This window comes from Heliangelus exortis, chromosome Z (assembly GCF_036169615.1).
Source record: "Heliangelus exortis chromosome Z, bHelExo1.hap1, whole genome shotgun sequence".
Lineage (NCBI taxonomy): Eukaryota > Metazoa > Chordata > Aves > Apodiformes > Trochilidae > Heliangelus > Heliangelus exortis.
In genome coordinates this window covers 48,336,367-48,357,360 of record NC_092454.1, presented here as the reverse complement: position 1 = coordinate 48,357,360, position 20,994 = coordinate 48,336,367, and the positions used below count along the sequence as shown (strand labels likewise).

The window sequence follows — 20,994 nt, the reverse complement described above, 5'->3', positions numbered from 1 at the left end:
GAAGACAAACTCACCCCATCTTATGTTAATGTGAATTGTCTTAAACAGCTTTGTATTCACAGATTTTTGTATACCAAAAAACATACCTCTGTGCAAACCAAACAAATAAACAAAAGTAATTTATAAGATCTGCATCAGAGGTACTTAAAACAATGGAAAATACTACCTGAATGCCAGTAATAAATCCTGTCCAAAGATATCCATGGTCATAAAGAAACAAAGCCATTTTCTCTGACTATAGTCCACAAAATTAAAAAAAGAGCCACTGGCATAAACTGGAGCACTTTTTATGCAGCCCTCTCAACTATAGATCTGTTCACAGAGCAGAACTGCTAAAAAGCTTATGATTTCACATTTCAAAAATAGCTTAGTTTATATTTACTAAGAGCGAGACTTGAAAAAAAATCCACAGAAATCAGGCAACCCTCTCTCATTAAAAATCAGTGAAAGCTAGATATCCAATTCCTCTAGAACCTTGTAAAAGTCTCATTAAAGTCAAAGAAAAAATCTAGAAAGAGAGAACAGTTGTAGCAGTGGACAGGTTCCATCCAGACAACATTGATACTAGTTTGGGCAAATTCTGGTGCCCACAATGAAGCAAGCAAAAATAAGCCAACTTCCTGACAAAGCCTGTCAATGCTGACTTATTTCTTTAGACAGGTTTTAATGAATAGTGCCCATCAGAATTACAAAGCAAGACATGCGGGAGATTTCTAACGGATCACAGGGTCTTCAGTTAAAAAAAACCCAAAAACTAAAACAAGTATGGACTTCTACCTCCTGTTGCAAAGAAGGCTGTTTGCCCTGATTCTCAAATGCATTACGTACTATCTAAATGTTTGAAGTTTCTAAACTTAAAATTTCCCCCAAATCCTCAAGGGAGCAGTGTTATTCACACTACTTCAAATAAGATGATCTCTCCTTGAACTGTAATCCTTACCACTACTTTGGTTTATTAACATCACCAGATCTCTTTTGTGTACAGCTCCAAAACGAAGCAGCGGGGACTGTGGTGAATCCTAGAATCCTAGGGGTTGGAAGGGACCTCAAAAGATCATCTAGTCCAACCCCCCCTGCCAGAGCAGGGCCCCCTAGAGTACATCGCCTAGGAACGTGTCCAGGCGGGTTTTGAATGTCTCCAGTGAAGGAGACTCCACAACCCCCCTGGGCAGCCTGTTCCAGGGCTCCGTCACCCTTACAGTAAAAAAATTTTTTCTGATATTCAACTTGAACCTCCTATACTCCAATTTACACCCATTACCCCTTGTCCTATCACTGGTCACCACTGAGAAAAGCCTAACTCCATCTCCCTGACACTTACCCCTTACATATTTGAAAACATTGATGAGGTCACCTCTCAGTCTCCTTTTCTCCAAACTAAAGAGACCCAGCTCCCTCAGCCTTTCCTCATAAGGGAGATGTTCCACTCCCTTAATCATCTTAGTAGCTCTCATGCAGTTCTCCCAGTGACCTCAAGAGAGGTTCTCCACCTCTGTTGGACACACCAGTGTTGAAACACAGAGGAAAGAAACCTGTCACTGTCAAGCTAACTTTAGCCAGATGCACATACAAAAAGAGCCATAAAGCCAAAAGCTGAAGCTGAAGAGACTTGGGATCTCTGCTAAACTATTTCTGGATCAAATGGTTTAGGACAGAGAATATCTACAACACAGAGAATTTGAGGGAGTATTCCCTAAGCGTAAATGTTTCCAGACTATCACTTAGTATGTTTCTAGAATGTTTCGTAGGGATGTAGTTAGTTCATTGTACAACTGGATCTCCACCAGCAAAATGTTTCAGGACTTAAGCACATTACACATACTTAGCAAAAATCTGCTACAAAGCCAAAGGTAACAAAGGCATAGATTTCCTTCACATGAAGAAAGAACACAATATAAGTAGATGCAAAACTAAAACACAGCAGGTAACACACCACCCATGCTACCTTGGAATTCAAGACCAGATGGACACTCAAAAAGATCCAGAGATTATACACTGCTCTGACAAAAGGCACACACCAAGTCTAAGAACAGATGGAGCAGTATTTATAATTCTTCTAGCCCATTTCCCTCACCATCCAATGTACCTTCTGCCTTTCTGTGACTGAGTCAACAGAAATAGAACTTCAGCCAGGATGTTTTGGCCAGTTCCCCTACTTTGGATAGATGGTGGAAAGGACAGAAACTGCCCCATTTAGATCCGATGAAAGGGAAACACGGACCCACCCAGCAGCAACATACCCACTGCAAATCAGACAGTAATTTTGCCTTAAGAGAAAAATAATTATAGTCTACTTCTCCTTACACATCTCCAAGTGAAGTCATGATTCACAAGTGGCTTTGAGAAAACATACTCTGAAACCATTATACACTACAGTCTAAAGAAAGTTTTTCTTATTGAACTACCACATAAAACATGAAATAATGCCGTCAGTGATCCATAGAACTTGTTTCCTCTGCTAACCATAACCAAATGAAGATGTTCAAGTATTAAGAACTGATTACTAATGACAGCAGCTCATCGTAATTAAAACAAATAAGCTACAATACCAAGAAGCAAATCAGTTTTGTACCGTATAACCATATAGGACACTGCATTAACACTTAACAGCATTTAACTTTTATAAATTTCATTAAACAGTGATTCAATCAACAAACAGAATTACATGAAACAAACAAACAAAAGCTTGAAGGAGAAAATTCACACCTTCAACTAACATAAAGCAGAACTACGCAGTTCACAGAAGAGAATCCAAACACCCTAAGATCTGAGAGATTGTGTTTGCATACTCATGTTTATAACTTCACTGTAACTTCAAAACCTTCTGCAAGGGAACTCACAGTTTAAATTGCAAACCACAGAATTAGAAATGCTGCACCCTGAATGCCTATCTGGACACTTAGGCCAGGGATAAAAATCTCTGAATGCTGCTTCAGCTGCTTGTCTAGATGTCTACCAAAGATTGTCTGCATGCACCCCAGCAGAGCTAGCAGAATCAGTAGTGTGCTTGCACAAAAAACTTGATTGTGGAGTCATGTAGCGTAAGGCTGCTTTTCACACTGATAGAGGTTACTTTAGGATGACAGTCCTAATATTCATCACCTCCAACTCCTTAAAAGTATTCCCATGGAAATTCTTGTACCTACTGCATATCTGTTCCAGCTTCTCATAAAACAAATTCTCAACTACTCTAACGTACAGCCAACTCTGTCTATGAAAAAATAAAATCATCAGCGTGAAATACTGGCTAACAGCTGGGGACTGAATGTGTTACTGACAGTTAAAAGGTATCATCACAAGTTAAGAGTTCACACAAGTTAAGCTAGGCTATGCCACCAGACTTTTCAACGAAAAAGCTACAGCATGACACACAAATCCTTTCTGACGGTTTTTGCTATAGAAGGCAAAAGCCTTCAGGAAAAGAGGAGGGCAGACAGCTGCCATCTGAAGCTTAATTGCCTTTTAGCCCCATAGCCAAAGTCACAGCACACAATGCCCAAGATCAAGTCCGTATTTGCTACATACGTTGATTCCACTGTAGTTTGAGGCACAGAAAACTGACTCATGACAGCACTGACTAGTTATGGATTAAGATTCCATACTGCAGCCTTTACCACAGATATCAATCACAGTTACTGAACATCACATTCACATTAGATTCTGAAACTCTAGTGAGAGGTAGCCAGTGAGAGGTAGGCAGAAGGAAAGGAATTCTCCACATTACTGACATGCCCTGCCTTTGCAGGTCGAGAATAGTTGAGGAGGAAGAAGTGAAGAAGAGGAGGAAAAAGAGAGAATATTGTTTTAAATACAAGTTACTTATTGTAAAATATCAATTAAGATATGAAAAGGGTAAAAGCTATTGTTTCTGTCACAACAGAAACTTATTTTTAACATTTTTCTCAAAGGTCCCAAAGGTCTACATGACTGACCTGCATGGATGCATAGGAGGTATTTTCTACAAGTGGATACAGACAGGAAAATGTTTATGCCTAAGTGATGACTTCACAGGTGTCAGAAACAAATAAAACAATTTTCAGTATTAGTATTCTTATTCTGTTATACTTGCAAAATATCAAAGTAAGCCTTAAGTAAGCCTTACTTCTTTCCCTTTTTCATCCTTCCTTATTTTATCTTGCAAATAAGGCACAACCTCTTCTCTGCTGACATTATCACAAGTGATCTTTATGTCACAACATTGTTTACTACTCCACTAGAGGATCAAAGAAATAAAAAATATATGGATAAAGTTCAAAAGAGGTAGAAGTCCAAGAAACACAGAAAACTTCAATTGCAATAGAAAACACACAAAATTATGCATTTTAATGTGCAATTTGCAAAACTGTTCAGTGATACAAGCCTCTTTCAGAAAAAGATCACTAATTCACAGCAATATTATAAACCAAGACCGTGAAAATTGGAGGTAAAAGTGAAGACATTTTTTTAACTTGCAACTGTTCATATTTTGACTTCAACTTCTAAAGTCTGACAAAATTTGAGAAAATGTATCTGTGAATATTAATTTCATTTAGACCTCTGCAAAAATATATGTAAGAATGCTAGCTGAAAGAAACATTTCTTCTCTTGACAGTTTTCAAGCCTCAGGTGTTAGTGAAAGCGTTTTTCAAACTTGACAAGAAGAGCTCACAGACCACTTCAGATCTTTTCTTCTGTTCATTTCTAAGATGCTTTGAACACACTGTTCTGGCCTATTTCTTATGAAACACCAAAGAAATAACTGTCTTAAAGTTGAGACATAACTTATGAGAGAGATACTGTATTTAACGAAGCTTTACCCTAAGTCCACAGATACTGTATGATACACTGAACTTTAGTTTATTTTTAAATGTTGGGGTTTTTTGGTTTTGTTTGTTTGTTTGGTGCTTCTTTGCCTTCTACTAGTGCTAGATGTTTGCCATAAAAATCTGCCTCCAATGCTATCCTACTGGTACAACACCGTTTTCCTTAGAATAACAAAAGGACAAAAGAAACAAAGACACCGACAGTAATAGGGCAATTAGGTTCAGAAAGAGAAAGTGTGCCTTTATTTGCACTAAGGTCACAATTTAAACCGCCCCCTCAGGATATGTAACTGGTATACTACTAAACGAAGTAATGGTGCGATATTTATGGTCTGGGTCTTAGGGGCTGTGGTTAAAACTAAGCATCACTGAAGGAATCTAAAGTTAAACAGAAGAGAATTCAGGCAGAGCAACGCTGTGCTTGAACAAAAAAAAAAAAAAAACAAAAACGCTGTTTTTTTGTTTTTTACAGGAAGCATGCAGAATACTTAAAATGGCAAAAGTAAAAAAAGAAAAAATTATAGCTTCAATTCTTCAGTTCGCTATTTACCCATCTATCTAAAATATTCAACAAAAGATACCTTAGAATCAACAGCTGCTAACCTAAAGTTTGGAAAGTCTGACTGTGAATTATAAGCAACTTCTGTGCGCTTTATGTAGTCATGCTGACACTTAACCACTCCCTGTGCTTGACCATAATACACACTAAAACAAAAATAAAAACAAAATCCCATCAGTTAACTGTAACTTCAGTTCGAGTTTCGAAGAGCTGTAACTTATCCAGCCATGTGCTGTTTGTTTTTCCACCATAATGAATTTGGGGGTGGAGGCGACAGAAAAAAAAAAACAAACTCCACTTCTTCCCGCACCAGGGACATCGCGAAGCGCGGCCGTGGGGGAACTACGGCACCGTGTGTTGGCGCGGGCACGCTGCCGGGCGCACGCCCGGAGGCACCAGCGGAGGCTCGGGGGGGCCGTTCTGTTCAATCCTTGGCAGCGTTCCGCCTCGGCAGCACCGCGCCGCTCCCCCCGCCACCACCAGCCACTACCCCCGCAGAGGCGCCGGGGCGGCCGCGAACAACATGCAGGGCCCCATCTCTCCCTCCGCCCTTCCTGGAAAGTTTTCGCTCGGACCGACAGGCTCTAAAACGTCCCATGCCAGGAGATCAGCGCCGCTGCCTCCTTCCGACTCCCCTCTCCCAAGCAACGGCTGCGCCGCGCCGGAGCCCGTACTTGGCGGCGGGAGGGGGGGGGAAGGGGGATCGGCGGCGGCAGGCGAACGAGCAGCCGGGGCATGCCTCAGGACTGGGCTGGGCCCGTCTCCCCGCCGCTCCTTCCCTCCGCCACCATGTCACGCAGACCAAACATGTCTGTGCTTCTCTGTGCGGCGGCGGGTACTTCCTCAATCGCCGCTACCGCTCGCACAGGCAGAGGGACGGCAAAGGCCAACCCGTGCCACCACCGGCTCTTGTCACCGCGGAGGACCTGGGACAAGCTCCACCGCTCTTGTGCCCCGTCTGGCAGCTGTATGCAGCAGCGACCCGCTGCCTACCGCCGCCTACCTCCGCCTCCGGCAGGGTAGAGAACTTTTTCAGGTGCCGACCACCGCCGTTCCCCTCTCCCGGCAGGGCAGACGAGTCGCGTCTACCTGTGCATCCGCGTGTCTGAATCCTCGCTCCCGCTCGGGCCCATCCAAAAAAAAAATTAAAAAAAATTTTTCCGCGCACACCGGAAATAAAATGCTTTTTGCTTGGAAGGCGATTACAAAATTACAAGCGCATGTTTTGTGCTGCTCCGCTTCTCCGATCGCTGAAAAGCGGAGGGGAAAGGCATAATTTCTGCAGGGAAAACGGGGGTGGGGCGGTACGACGAGCTATTTTGGGATGTAATCGAGATACCTTTACAGCAGGAGTGACTGCACAGTTAAAAACAGAGACTGAAAGGCAACAGGAGCCGCAGCAGGTCGGGCGAAGTCCCAGCCCCCACCGCCCTATCTCCCCCCCCCCTCCCTGGTGTGCGAAGTGCCAGTGACAGGCAGGCAGGGAGATTATCCGGATCATGGCCTCCCTGCCTCTGCCGGGTAATGCCGCTACTCTCACAGGCAAGACCGCTCCCTCACGCACCATGTTCCTCCTTCCTCATGCCTCTCCATTTCCCCTTTCTCGATCGGCTCTACATAATCGTATGCCACAGCGGAGAACCACCCCCACCGCGACAGCACACCCCTCCGTCGCCGGACACCGTGAACTTCACCATGGGACCCCCGGCAAACGCCGTGGGGGAATCCACTAGGCGGCTCGCAGCAACTGGGGCTTTAGGCAAGGCCGTCCCCGGCTCGCTTAGCTGACACGGAGAGGGGAGACGGGTGGTGGGCTGTCGCTCCTCCTGGTCTGTTTCTCTCCCGGTCGCGTCGCCTGTGACACGGTCGCTTGGCGGCAAGATCAAGGGGTGCCCCGAGCTGGCAGCTGCCGCTGCTGTGGAAGCTCGCCGTCAGCCCCGCAGTCAGCCCCGCCGCACAGCGGCTTGAGAGGCCCGGGCATGGCGCCCCGCCGCTCCCCCGTCCGTGTCTCCCGCGGGTGCAGCTGACTCACAAGTCAGCCACCAGCGACGCCTCGGTTTGGGTTTTTTCTCTCACACCCTCCCAACCCCGAGTTCTGTATCGTGATTATTCCAGAAATACCGGATCAAAACTTTCTTCTCCCCACCCACTGGGGGATATAAATATTTGGGAGGGCCGAGCGCCGTAGAAGGTGGTGAGGGAAAGCAGGTGGCACAACGTCGTCCGGGGCCAGCGGGGACGTGCTTGGGGAAAGGGAGGAAAGGTGGGCACGGTGCGTGCCGGCGACAATCACCAACAATAAAAGACGGCGCAGGCACCACCGTGCCAGGGACGGGGAGTGTGGCGGGGGGCGGACCGAGCCGTAAGTTATATTTACCTTCCGCCCAGGAGCGCCGTGCTGGATGTCGCCCGTCTCCCCCTCGGTGAGTCACCAGAGTCCGGAACCGGATCGGGGGACTAGAATATGAACATGACTTCATTGATGACAGCCATTCCCTCCTCTTCCTAAACTCCTGCCCCTCCTCCGGCCCCCCACCCGCCACCTCCCCTTACCGACGCCGCCGTCCAGGAAGCGGCTTTCCCATTGGTCCGCCGGCAAGGGAGTGCCCGCCCCCTGCGCGGAAAGGGGCCTCCTATTGGTGCTTGCTACCTGTCGCTCAACGGGGACGTTACAGAGGGAGGTTGGGGGGAGGGAGGGAGGTGTGCAGGAGCTTTGCATGTGTGTGCCAGAGAACGTGTGCGCGCACGCCGAGGGCCCCGCTCGGGTGCTTCCCGTGCTGCGGCGGGACAAGCGTGAGCTGTCTGTCGATGGAGGTTCCTCCGCGCCGTCCCAACCCCTCCCTATCTCGCATGTGCTGAGGGGAGAGACGGAGAGAGGGGAGCGCCCTCCTCGCGGAGGTAGCGGCAAGGCGCGGGTGGTGGCACTCGCGGGGGTATTTTGGGGAGAGAGTTAAGAAGGTGCTGGAACTCCGTCACTGCCCCTCCCTGCCGGGGCGAGCCTGCCAGCGATGGAGGGGGAAGAGCCGGGAGCCAGCCTGACGGGCGTTGTGGTCTCCTGTACATGGCGGGGGAGCGGGTGTCCCCTTGCCTTTGAGGGGAAAAAAAAATAAAAAAAAAAAATAAAAGGAGGTGGTCCTTTACTTACACCTTGTGCCGCGTCTCCGCTGGCAGAGCCTGCCGCCGGGACGAGAGGAGGCTGTCGAGAAGGTTCCTCGGAGCTGTAAGCGGCCTGCCAGTCAGGCGGGATGCCGCTCCCAACGGCCGCCGGCCCCGAGGCTTGGCTGGGGCTGCCGGGCGGGTCCTCACCGCCTGCCCTCGCGGGAGACCTGGCTGTTGCTGGCCCCGGGTCTGGGGCGACTGTTGGAGTGGTCGCCAGCTGTAACGAGGCTGTGTGAAGGGCGGAGGTGGATCTCTTGCTTCTAGGACTAGGAAAGGGAAATAGTGCAGTTATGTTCGTTCCGTCTGGCATGCTTCGCCCCTCCTGGCCACATTAACGGCTGTGTGGAAGTGCACGTATCAACTCCACGTGCTCGTTCTGTTTGTGTTGTGTTGCTTCGTTTTTCTAGGATTTTGTTTGGGTTTAGTTTGGTGGTTTTTTGATTTGGTGTTTTTTGTTTGGTTTTTGGGTTTGGGGTTTTTTTGTTTGTTGGGTTTTTTTGGGGGGTTTTGTGTTTTTGCTTCGTTGTTTTTGTCTTGGTTTTTTTCTGTATATCATTTTTCTGTATCTCGTATCTGCCGAGCTTTCTCACCTTGTTCGCACCAGCTATACCTGTTTATGTACAAAACGATTGAATATTTTGTTAAAGCGCTACAAGCTCGCCGGTCTGCGGATTTTTTGAACGCAAGCTTGTTTGTTTACGTAGAGCTAAACTTCCACAGGTGTCATATGAAATTAACTTTTTTTAGTCTTGTCGTACGGGGGTGTGTGCCGCTCTGAAGCTGCTCTAACTCCTTTGCTGTGGATTGGGTTTCACTTTGCGCTACGGCGTAAAAATACCAGGAGGAGCTTCAGAATTAAAATCAGTAGCTACTGGAGATGCTTAGGTGAGAGTATTTAACGTGAAGTTCCTCTGCTTTGGCCAGGTGCAGTTAAGGACCTGAAGCAGTGCTGGGAGCCCCGAATGCACCTTGTGGTCGGTGATTAAGTGACAGGTAGTGTTTACGTGATGTTTAGCCTGGAGCGTTTTTTTCATGGGTCGAATAGGAGCAGTAATCAGCAAGTTACAATGCTGGCTATACAGTGCTAATTACAGTTGCAGTAGTTTTCCGAGGTGTTACTACTTAATCGTTAGCTTCATCCTATTTGTTATGTAAAGGGCTACTAAAATGCTAATGCTACTAAAATACTAAGATAAGTGTATAAGAGTTAGTGTTAACTAGACAGAACTATCCAGTAAATATATAAACTTTAAAAGACTGTACTTTCAGTTTTCCATTGTCTATGAAAAATATTTAATTGGGAGCAAAATCAAAGAAATGGAAACATTCAAATCTGTCGACAAACTAACCAGTATCATTATGTAAAGCTTTTGATCTTTGAGTAATTTATGGTTTTGGTTTTAGCTTTGTTTAAACTACAAGATGTAACCACGTGTATTAAGAGATAATAAGACTCTAGTTAACATTCTTGGAAATTATTCTAATGTTAATGAAAAAAGGTAAAAGTTTGGTGGGGTTTTTTGTTGCTTTTGTCTTTGTACTCTACTGGAACTCTCATTATCCAGTCTTTTTTTTTTTTTTTTTTTTTTTTAATCATTTCCTTCATTTCCCAGAGTAATGAGGGCCCCTTTGCCTCTACTTTCTTCAGAAGAGTAATAAAGCCTTAAGTAATGGAGGAGAAATTTCTTTGCAAAGCAGCTGGACTGCTTCTTGGACTGAGCAGCACTCAAACCATTCTAAACCAGGTTAAACTTCTTTTTGGTTGAAAGCATTCAGAGAAAAAAAAAGATAATATAAAATCTTTTGGGTGAAAGAAAAATATTAACTCAACTTTGGGATAAATGCACCTGTGTTTGGTTAATGATTATTTTATTTTAGGAATGCTGCAGCAACCAATTCCATTTTGGAGCAACTAAAACTCCAGTTGATTGGGCATGTTGCTGATGTCAATCTGAAAGCTCTTTGTATTCTGCTGAAATACTTAATTTCATTGCAATTTGTACTGAATGGGTTGGAAATTTTTTTGTCAAAGCATGCATGTTCACCCAATGCGAAGCTTTACTGAAATGGGTAAGATTAGTGATGGCCCATAGTGAGAGAGACTATGAGACCCAAGTGGCTAAAATGTCATACATAGTTACACATAGTTGCACATATGCAGCTAGACACAAACACGGTGAATGATTACATGATAAAGGGTATGGTTTTTTCCCCTGATTGGTATGTCTAGCATAGCAAAAGGGAAAGAAAAAAGCTAAAAAATGGGGACTCTAAACCAAACTGATGCTGCTGACAACAGTAGAATTGCACATAAAATTTACAAACTTGAATAACTACCACAGTGAGAAGTGGTACCATTTTGACTAGGTAAATGTGTTGTGGAACTAAACCTTGTTTGTGAGGAATTAAACCAACATAATTAAAACTGGTTAGAAACCGATTTGAGTGTAACTCTTGCAAGGACACTCCAAAAAGAAGGTTACACCAAAAGAAGGTCATTACTATCACAGATTTACAGAAGTTTTTACAGCAACCTCACGATTACAACCTCGGGCCTCCTGATGTAACAGTTTATGGTGGTATTTCTCTGCTACCAACTGGCAGAAGTTGCAGCCACTGGAACAAAAATGGTGCAGACAAGGTGAAGGCAAGATACTTCATCTTTGTAGTAAGGTTAGCTCATTGAGGTCATCACCAGTTGGGGAAAGAAGACCAGCCTCCATGAGTTTGCTGCAGTATGGTGGAAGTCTTATCTTCTGTACCAACATAGTTCACATGTTTACCCATGTAACGTCATGAGTAACACAGAAGAAGCAGGCTCTGGGGTTTTTTTGGTTTGTTTTTTGTTGTTGCTCAGCAGTTAAGGAAATGCTGTGGTGATAAAGTAAATAATTGAGATAAGAAGCCCTGGAAAGTGTCTATTTTGCTGTTATTCCCCACAAAAGTCTTGTCATACCCTATCCATTCTGTATAGGGAGCAGTGCTTTTCCTGAAGTGTGTGAATCCTATTGAGAAGGATGCTCTTTATCTGCCTATCTACTGATCTGTAGTATGTATTGTTATGTATGTGCCTTACTCAATTGAAGGGGTGCATCTCAGCCTGATAATTATTATCACTGGTTAGAATCTTTCCTGATAACTGTTTCCTAATTTAAGTGAAATTTCAGTTCTAATGCAGCTTTCATAAATGTGCTTGGTAGTCATGCACTTTTCATCTCAGCTTCTTTTTCTGGAGTTGTACATGTTCATCTAACTATCTTCATAGGTTTAAAACATAGACTCTTTCATAGTGCCTTCAGCTGCTCTTAACTTGCAAGGTGTGTTTGTGAATGTGATGTCAAAAAAAATACTCAGCTGAGATCTTCTCAAGGCTAGGGATTAGTAATTATCTCCTTTGTCTAGCGATTCCTAATGCATTCCAAAATGAAGTCGGCATGTGAGAAAGTTGGGCTGGCTTGCAGTGACAATGTGTTAATGTTTCTATTAATTTTGTAGTCCACGAAATTTCAGAGTTTGGCTTGATGTCATGTTTTGGGGGGGAGGGGGAGAGGGCAGGGTAGGGGCAAGAGAAACACACAATGATGTTGACTCTTTCTCTGTTTTTCAGACTGCCATTTTCCTTTCTAACCAGATGATCTCAGTTTTGTATTCATGCAAGAGTATAATTTTATACTTGCTTTTGTTTTTTATCTTAATGATTTTTGAGCTCCTCACCAATTTCTCAACATCACTTTCAGTTCTAAACTTATCTTCTAAGTGCTCACCAAACCTCACTGGCTTTCTGTCAGCTGCAGATTTTATAAACAAAATAATCAGTGAAGCTATTCAAAAGAATATTGACCAGGAGCATGACAAAAATGTCTTTCTCTGGTACTATGAGATCTCTTTAGTTATTTAGGCATTCATTCCAGGGTGGTAACCTTTTCTGATACTGGCAGTCAGTTATCTTTTTGTATACCTTTAGCAAGATAACCTGCTTCCTAGTTTTGGCTATTTCTGCCTGCAGGAAGTAGTCAAACAACTTCTGCAGAGTGGAGCAAACCCAGAATGCTCAACAGGTGTCAGCAGTTCTTGGAGAGTCCTTTTTGCTGCTGTTATTGTTGCTAGCAGTGCTCACTGCAAACAATGAATTTGCCCATCTTTAAATAGTCTTGGAGTTTGTCTCCGAGTATAAAATGTAAGTAAAATCTATGGTGATTTGTTTTAGTGTCCCCAGTGTCAGATTTGTGCTAATTGCATGTCAGTGGGTAATGTGTGAAGGAAGGCTGAAGTGTAGAATTCTGATCCTCTAAGCAGATTGTGAATTTACTTGATTGGGGAAAACAAATAAAATGTATTTACAAAATAAACTGTAAAAAGGTACATAGAATATACTTTACAAAATGTGCACTGTAGAATGATTTCCACAGGTGACTGATAGCTTTCTGCTCAGTGACACCATTTGATCAGAAAGGCCAAAGGCAAATACAAGAATTGGAATGTGTAAGCCTTTCTCAGACACCTGGGTAAATTGTGTCCATCTCTGCTGCCATTCAGACTGCAAGATACAGCCTTAAGGTTTTTCTGTTCATGCTCACTTATTAGTTCATTGTTAACAGTTATAGTTGAGTTGGACACCAGGAATATGTATACTTGCTACTCACTAAATCAGATGCATGAGCATGAAATGTAGCTGCTTGTGATTTAAGATGTGGAGTTTGATTTCAGCAAGAATATACTGGCCTCTTCAATATGCAGGCTTTTCATAATTATGTGTTCACACCCTATTTAGGGCATAAGAATAGTTTCCCGCTGTTTAGCATTTGCCAGTTGATCTTGAAGCCAAAATAAATCATTCACCAGAGGACCATGTACAGAACAGCCCAAGATGTAGATGTCAGCTTTCTGCCACTGCTGTTTACAATTGCCACTGCTTGCAGTGCTGACACAGCAATTCATATGACTGCTCTTTAATAACAGAAATTCAGATAAGTCAGGTTAGTTTGGACTGCTAAGGTAAATTATTTTGCCATAGTAATGCTGCTACAGCCGTGTTTTCAACTTACTACAGAGCACTTTGTTCTTTACAAGAAAAACAGGGACAGGTGAAGGCAACATTTAGCGTAACAAAGCATCTGGATCTAGAAAGGGATGTCCATCTATAAGCAGGAATTCATGCAAGGGATTAATAATTAAGTTAATTTTAAATTCACATACTCTTATTAAGTCAAGGATGTCTCTATATTAAATAGATCTGTATGCTGCCTTCAGACACCTTAATTGTTTATGTATTTGTTTATGTATTTCCTACTGTATCACACAAATTCTGGTACTTTAACTATTGTTAGGTTTATGTTCATTGTTATACTGATTTTGGCTGCTGTCTGTGTGAAATTTAGAGCCTGTTCACACTTTATCATCTTGCTCAGTTCAGTGCAACAGGCTGCTATCAGTGTTTTTACAATAATTCTGTTAGCAACTGTCAAGAAAAAAATTTCTTCTGTTCTCTTCTTCTAGACTATAAAATATATGCAGTTAACCAACTCCCCTTAATTTCTGACAATTTTCCACTTCCTTGAAAATACCTAGGACTTTTCTGTGATATTGTGTAAGTGGTAACTTTTTTTCTCTATAAAATACATGTAGAATTACCTGTTAAGTGCAACAACAACAAAATAAAGCAAAGAACTTTAAATGTCAGGTCACTACCTGGAACAGGGTGGGGAAATCAGAGAAAAAGTCCATTATCATTTGTTATCTGAGGTAGTTGTCAGGGTCTTAAAGAGTCTAAAATGGCTGAAAGTACTTGAAAAGTATTACTATGAGATACTGAGGCAAAAGATGCCACAGAATCTTAACATACTAGTATCTGGGAGAGAGAAGGTAAATTTAAGACCTCAGAATTCATTTATTCAGGACAAAAAATGAAAGTATTGAAGAAAATGGGCCATGAAACTACTGTAAGTTTGTAGTGGAGAGGTGTTTGTCTAGCAGGGATCTAACTCTTGTCCACTTGCTAATTTTAGTAAATACAAAGGGATGCATTTAAGTGGATCATGTCTGGCTGGAAGCTTTCAAAAGCAGAGTGATCTCTTGTCACTCCGGGGAAGCTGATGAACTGGGTGAGCTTTCACTCCTTAGTTATAAATAACTGATATTGAAGGACAAAATTGGATAGATATTTCATAATTATTTTGTCAATAATGCCTTTAATTTTGTTAATTGTTTTCTGTATTATTTGGCTCTTTATGTTTGCCTCCTATTTAGCAGGACAAATGGGTTTTTCTAGGGATATCAGGGTACAATCCTGCTGTCTATCCATTCTGATAGTTGCTCACCATAACCTTAAGGACTATGGCTGGGCACCTTTTGCCCTTGACTACCATCTGTCTTTTCACTGGACCCAGTGCTGTGAACAAAGACATCACGCAGAGGAAGTTTGCAGTCTGAGTACTTGTGGAAGACGAAGATTTGTATGAAAATTTATGCCTAAATATAAGTGTATGCCGAAATTTCAATTCATGTGTGTTAGCAGCATTTAATGCTGCATATACAGACAACAAGCAGCACAAATGCATGATTGTGTTAAACTTGCTCGGAAGCCTTTCAAAAAACACAATCTGTGCTTTCTTGGTGAACTTCTGAACCCCTGATAAGAAGGGATGTATTGAAAATAATTAGCAAGGAAAAAAGCAGATTTGTGAGTGGACAGTTACAAGCAGTTGGGATAAAGGAGTAGTGCAACAACGATTCCCACAGTAGCCAAATAAGGTGACATTTAGCAGATAACAGGAAGCCGATACTGTACTGCTGTGTAAGGGAGCCCCCCAAAAAAGAAAGAAGCAAATATAATTGGCTACAAAAAAGGTGCTAATATAGCCCCTCTTGTTGCACCCCTAACTGCAAGGCGTTCAATGACAATGCAAGCTGGCAGCAGTATAATTGGAGTGCAGTTGTGTAAGGCCTAAAATGGGTATGAAAGACATGGAAATCTCTAGAAATCTCTTGCAAAGATTTTGTTATCCTATGCCACAGTAAGCAGCTATTCTGATTGTACTTAGAAAAGAGTGGGGCATTATTGTTAATTTATCAACTGGGGTTTATGATAATAACCTCCTGTTTGGGAAGGAGTTGTAAAGGTTCTTGCAACTGGAAGAACAGATTTGAAGTTGTGACAAGAGGTATTGTTTTCTTCTTTACACATCCCTACTGCTACAGCCTGCTAATGTGCTGCATATTAGGCTGCTCACGAGGGACTGAGCTTGCTACTTCTGCCCTTCAGTTGGACAGACAGGAAAAGGTAAGGACTTGATAACTTTTGTTGCTAGTGCTCCTTTCTGCTGTTGCCTTGCAGCCCATGACTTTTTCCTCAGAAGGCAAAGTTATCCAAATAGGAAGTAAAGCTGATTCTTCAGGTTGTGTGGGCTGCTGAAGTTATTGATTGTTGCTGTCTTTGCCCAGACAAACAGGTAGTCTGCTGTTCTAAGTTGCTACTTACTTTGCTTAGGCCAAAAGCTAGTCACTTTCACTCGCAATACTCTGAACCAGCTGCATTTTAGAATCTAGGAAACAGCCAAATTCATGGTAATCCACACAGAGAATGCACAACCATAGCTGCTTTTGAAGCCGTTACACCGAGGACTTATCCAGACAGCCCTTGAGAGCAAAGGTGTGGCACAAATGCTTACAATGGACAGATCCCACTCTTTAGATTCTGAAACGATTCCCAAACAGAAATTGGCTGCTTGAAAACTGGTTGGCTGCTCGCACAGCACTCTGACACTTCATGTTGCCTAGAAAGTTGGCCTGCACAGCAGGCCTGTGTTTGTGACTATGTGACAAATTTTGGAAGAAATGGATTGAACCATACATGAGTAAGGTCACTATCAGCAAGATCTCATTTCAGTCCACGGGCAACTTGATAGTAAAGTTGCTATAAAAAAAACATGGTTATCAAAAACAGCACTGGTCCCAGTACTGACCCCTGAGGAATGCCACTTGTCACTAGTCTCAATTTTGATACTGAGCTGCTGACTGCAATTCTTTGAGTGTGACCAGCCAGCCAGTTCCTTATCCATCAAGTGGTCAATGCATTGAATACTTAAGTTTCCAATTTAGAGACTAGGATGTTGTGCAGGAGAGTGTTGAATGCTTTGCACAAGTCCAAAAAGATGACATCAGTTTTTCTCCTGTTGTCCCCCAACACTGTGACCCCATTGTAAAAGGCCACCAAATTTGGCAGCCAGGATTTGCCCTTGGTGAAGCTGTGCCAGCTGCCACCAACCATCTCCACATTTTTCATGTGCCTTAGCGTAGTTTCTAGGAGGATCTGCTCCGTAATCTTGGTCGGCACACAGGTGATGCTGACTGGCCTGTATTTCCTTGGGTCTTCCTTTCCAGTTAATAGAATTTCACTGCACTGCCCTGAGTTTTCAAATACAATGGAAATCAGAGTTAAATCTAATCAATGGGAAGAAATTCAGATGAAGGAATGCAAAATGGAGGTTCCTGACAGCTAGCAGCAAGTACATGTGATTGAGACAGTTCTTTTGCCTACTCATGGGTGCTGCAGCTTTTGCTGGCAGCTGAAGTAAAGCTCAGAACTAATTTCTGTGTATTTTCATTTGATAGGTGTTTCAAAGTGCCCTGCATAAGCAACTGCATATATTTTCAATTGTATTTTATTAGGTAATAATCTCGCGGATAGACAGCATAGAGACTGTAAACAAGTAACCCTCTGTAATGAGTGGGATGCATTATGCATATGTCTCAGTCTGAAGAACTTAAGAAGAGGCAGTTCCTTTATAAGAAGGGAAACCACAAAGCTGGAGAGTGTTGACTCTGCTTACGCAGGAGCTAACAGTCTCAGGCAGCTTTGCAAACCACAAGGGAGGTAGCCACTAGGTGGAACGTTCCAGACCAAGTTAGATAAGAGATGAAATGAGCAATGATTGGCTAGCAGCTGTGGCTCAGCAAGAAATTAATAGTATAAAAGGAGGAGAGCCACCAACCCCATGCCACTCTCCTATGATTGGACCACTGCTCCTCTCTGGCATGAGGCCAATGGGGGACCACTGGATCTTTAGGTGAGAACTTTATTATAACTCTTTATTTTCTTTTCTTCTTATCTTTTCTATTTCTCTCACTGCACAGGACTAGGTTTTGTAGCTACCATTTGCCTGTAAAAACTATTTAATGCCTACCAGTTTTGTGTATGTTCAATGAAGTTGTGTAATTACACCCAACACTGTGTTGTCTTTAATTTATGTTTGTGGGATCCAACAAGAATTACAGTTCTTGTTTCAAAAGTTCCAAATTAGTTATTAAAGTAGATAAAATAGTAACTAATTTAGGGAACAAGTACCTTAAGTACTTGGTTACACCTGAAGTGAGGAATATGAAGTTAGCTTTCAGAGAAAATCTCGAACTTCAGTCTTTACCAAAGTGCCATTTTACAGGCAAGGTAATTCAACATGTTGCTAGATTGTTCTTTTACATTGTTGGGTAAAGTCACTCAAGAAACATTCTGGCTCTTATCAGGCACTGGTGATTAGAAAATTAGTTGTGAAAAGAGCCCTGATAGTTATCATAAGCCCTTGCAGACCCATGTAACGCACAAATGAAACAGTCAGGAATGGAGATCTACAGCTATATTGAGTTTTGGGTCTAATGACCAGGCTTTGGCAGAGACTCTCTGGAAAAACAAAGCACTGATTTCAAGAATTGGCAAAGAAATTGAAACAGCTTGAAATGCCACAGGTGGAACTTTCCTTTGTTTCTGAAAGTGCACACATGATCTGGATTTGTCCCTCCTTTGAAATTCTTTCATTTTTAACTTAAGTGAATCACTTCCAAAGCTTTCTAGAATGCTATTGCATATAGCTACTACAAATTTTGCTTCCTGAGAAATGCTACACTACTATTTTATTCTATGCCTTGGGTTAAAGAAAGCAGCATTAATTTGCATTGGATGCTGAACTGAGTTAGCAGACTGCACCAACATGTCTCTTCATATCCCTAACACAGGCCATCTTATTATGTACTCCTGGCACATGGATCCATGTTGACACATGATGGTAGAACTTCTGACTCAGTATGCCACAGTGCTGAAGTTTCCCCCTCAGTGTTTCCTTATCTCTGCAAGTATACTCTAGAGAATAATATTCTCATATTGCAAATGTAATTTAGCGAAGTATCCAAATTCTTACAAGGTGCAAGAACAGTCCCTACTTTGAAAGCACAATTTCTCTGAAAGAAAGAATAAGCTAGTGGCAGAGATACGGACAGCACACAGAGGTCAACTCTATATTCAGTGATCTGATTGGTAGAAATGTTGATTCTTTGTTTGACTGGTGAATTTTGCCTTGCAGCTGAATAAATTGCATTAATTACTTGATGGGAAGAGAGGGGATATTTTGAAGGCATTCTTGAAACAACCACTGTCAACATAACCAATGATAACCAACTTATGGTCTTAAATTTGGTTTCCATTTGGTAAGAAAATCTGAAAAACAAGGTTTCCAAGACCAGATAGTGAAAATAAAGACTGACTTGTCATTGTAGTAACTACAACTTACAAAAGTCCTTTATAAATCTACTGCAATATCGGGCTGTGCTAGTTTTGCCTTGCAGCTGCATTGCTGATTGGGCAAGTCTGTTACTACATCCAGTAGAAACGTTTTGTTTTTAAGAGGTACAGCTTACCATGATTAGGAATCCACTGTCTTCAAGATCTACCACGCACAACTACATTTTGGACAAATTTAAGACTGAATAAAGGGGACAAAATAGTGGCTGAGTCACTTCTGTTTTGTGCCAACAAGCCTCTCATTTACTGGTTGGCCACCTGTCTTTGATCTGGATTATATCATACCAGGGAGCTACTCCAGCTGGCTGGAGATCAGGGAATGTGAACTGTAGTCAAGGATACCTGCAAAGCACTGGGAGCTGCAGTGAAGAGTCTTTGAAGAGAAGGCAAATTAGAGGTAGGGCAAAGGAAAAATAGAGGCAAGGAGCCAGTTTCTGATCTCAGCATCACTGATGTCACCAATGAGAATCTGATCCATAGAGTGCTGAGGAAAGAAGAACAGAAGCAGGTTCAAGGGAAAGGCGACAGACAAGCACTGGTGACAGAGAGGGGATAATTAATTGTGTCTCAACTGTAGTCTTAATGACTACTCTGCTTTAATACTTGTAATACCTCTTACTCAGCCAAGAGCACAAAATTAAATTCTATCTAAGAGACTGTATTGTCTGTCATAGCAGCTCCAGCAGTGATTTTTACTGGTGGTATGCTTGGCTGCAGATCCATCTGAAGATCCACATGCACAGATCTAGAGAAGAGGAAAACATTTAAATCTCCTCATGTTGCAGGTGAAATCCTATAGTAACAATCTTCCTTATGCTCAAGTTCTGCTTGCTTGTAGTGTTCTACACATTTCCAAAGCTGCTCTATCTGCTGGTACTATAAAGCTAGGTTAATTTTTTAAATAGTATTTTTAATCTTTCAGAGCTTCACCTACATGTTAAAACACATCATCCAAAAAAAAAAAGAAAAAAGAAAAAAAAAGTCAACAAACTCAGAAAAAAACTGACCTCCCTGAAATAATTTATTTTGAAAATCTTCCTGTGTTGGAGCTCTATTGACAAATCAAAATACATGAAAATAAATGTTACATTTGGTGCAAGGATTTTTCATTTATTTCACTAGGCAATTGGTTCTGAAAATATTTTTTCATCTTCTAAAATAAAGATCCAAAATTACACATGAAGAAGCCCTAATCTACTTCCAAATATTCCTAAAGCTAAAGATGAAGCTAAAAGATGAAGCTAAAAGCTGAAAGATATCTTTAATGAATCATTTGCTTATTATGATTCCATTCCAGTTTCTCTCATTTACAAACATTTGCACTAACAATTTTTTATTTTGTGAGGTTGACCTGATGTCATAATACTAAGATGTCATAATACTGCTGTCATAAATGACCTGATGGCATAATATTTCAGAGAGGGGGCATCCACAACTTGTCTGGACAGTCTGTTCCAGAGTCTCACCACCCTCATACTGAAGGAAGATCTTCTTAGGAAGATCTAGTCTAAACCTATTCTCCTCCAGTTTAAAACAATTTCCCCTCATCCTATTGCTGGATACTTTTATGAAAAGTCCCTCTTCAGCCTTTCTGTAGGTTCCCTTTAGAAACTGGAAGGACCCACAGAGTCTTCTTCAGGCTGAACAATCCCAGCTCCCTCATCCTCTCCTTGAAGCAAAGGTGTTCCAGCCCCTGAATCATCTTTGTGCCCCTCCTCTGGACTCATTCCAACAGAACTATGTCCTTCTTATGGTGGGGACACCAGAACTGGATGCAGTATTTGAGGTGGGGTCTCACAAGTTCAGGATAGAAGGGGAATATCACCCCTTTCAATCTGCTGGCCACGCTTCTTTTGATGTGTCTTAGGATATGGTTGGCCTTCTGAGCTGCATTAGCACACTGCCAG

At 42.4% G+C, this 20,994-nt stretch overlaps 1 protein-coding gene across 4 annotated transcripts in view; it reads right to left on the bottom strand.

Annotated features, from left to right (window-relative positions):
- The window catches only part of SMARCA2 (SWI/SNF related BAF chromatin remodeling complex subunit ATPase 2), a 116,140-nt gene extending 107,615 nt beyond the window's left edge, over positions 1 to 8,525 (bottom strand). The window contains exons 1-2 of one of the 4 annotated variants that reach the window (XM_071731283.1): positions 8,507 to 8,525; positions 7,739 to 7,818 (exon numbers count right to left, since the gene is read on the bottom strand). The gene's annotated coding sequence lies outside the window, so the exon portion shown is untranslated. Of the gene's footprint in view, positions 1 to 6,450; positions 6,741 to 7,738; positions 7,880 to 8,506 lie in introns of those variants that run through there. The other 3 variants (XM_071731286.1, XM_071731287.1, XM_071731284.1) reach the window with 3 other exon arrangements.
- Positions 8,526 to 20,994: the final 12,469 nt, after the last annotated feature.